Source organism: Propithecus coquereli, unplaced genomic scaffold, assembly GCF_000956105.1.
Source record: "Propithecus coquereli isolate 6110/MARCELLA unplaced genomic scaffold, Pcoq_1.0 Scaffold39, whole genome shotgun sequence".
NCBI lineage: Eukaryota > Metazoa > Chordata > Mammalia > Primates > Indriidae > Propithecus > Propithecus coquereli.
The window spans coordinates 1611833-1612046 of record NW_012149618.1 but is presented as its reverse complement, the minus strand read 5'-3'; positions in this window follow the sequence as shown (position 1 = coordinate 1612046).

The following is a 214-nucleotide window of genomic DNA, read 5'->3' as shown; positions in this document are numbered from 1 at the left end:
CACCAAATGTTGGGAAAACTTGACATCCACATGCAAAAGAGTGAAGTTGGACCCTTACCTAACACCAAGTATAAAAATTAAAAGGGAAAACAATTATGAAACTTAGAAGAAAACAGTAAGAGCTGTGTAATTGTATTTGACAATGATTTCTTGGATACGATGCCAAAAGCATGGACAGCAAAAGAAAAACAGATAAACTAGACTTAATTTAAAA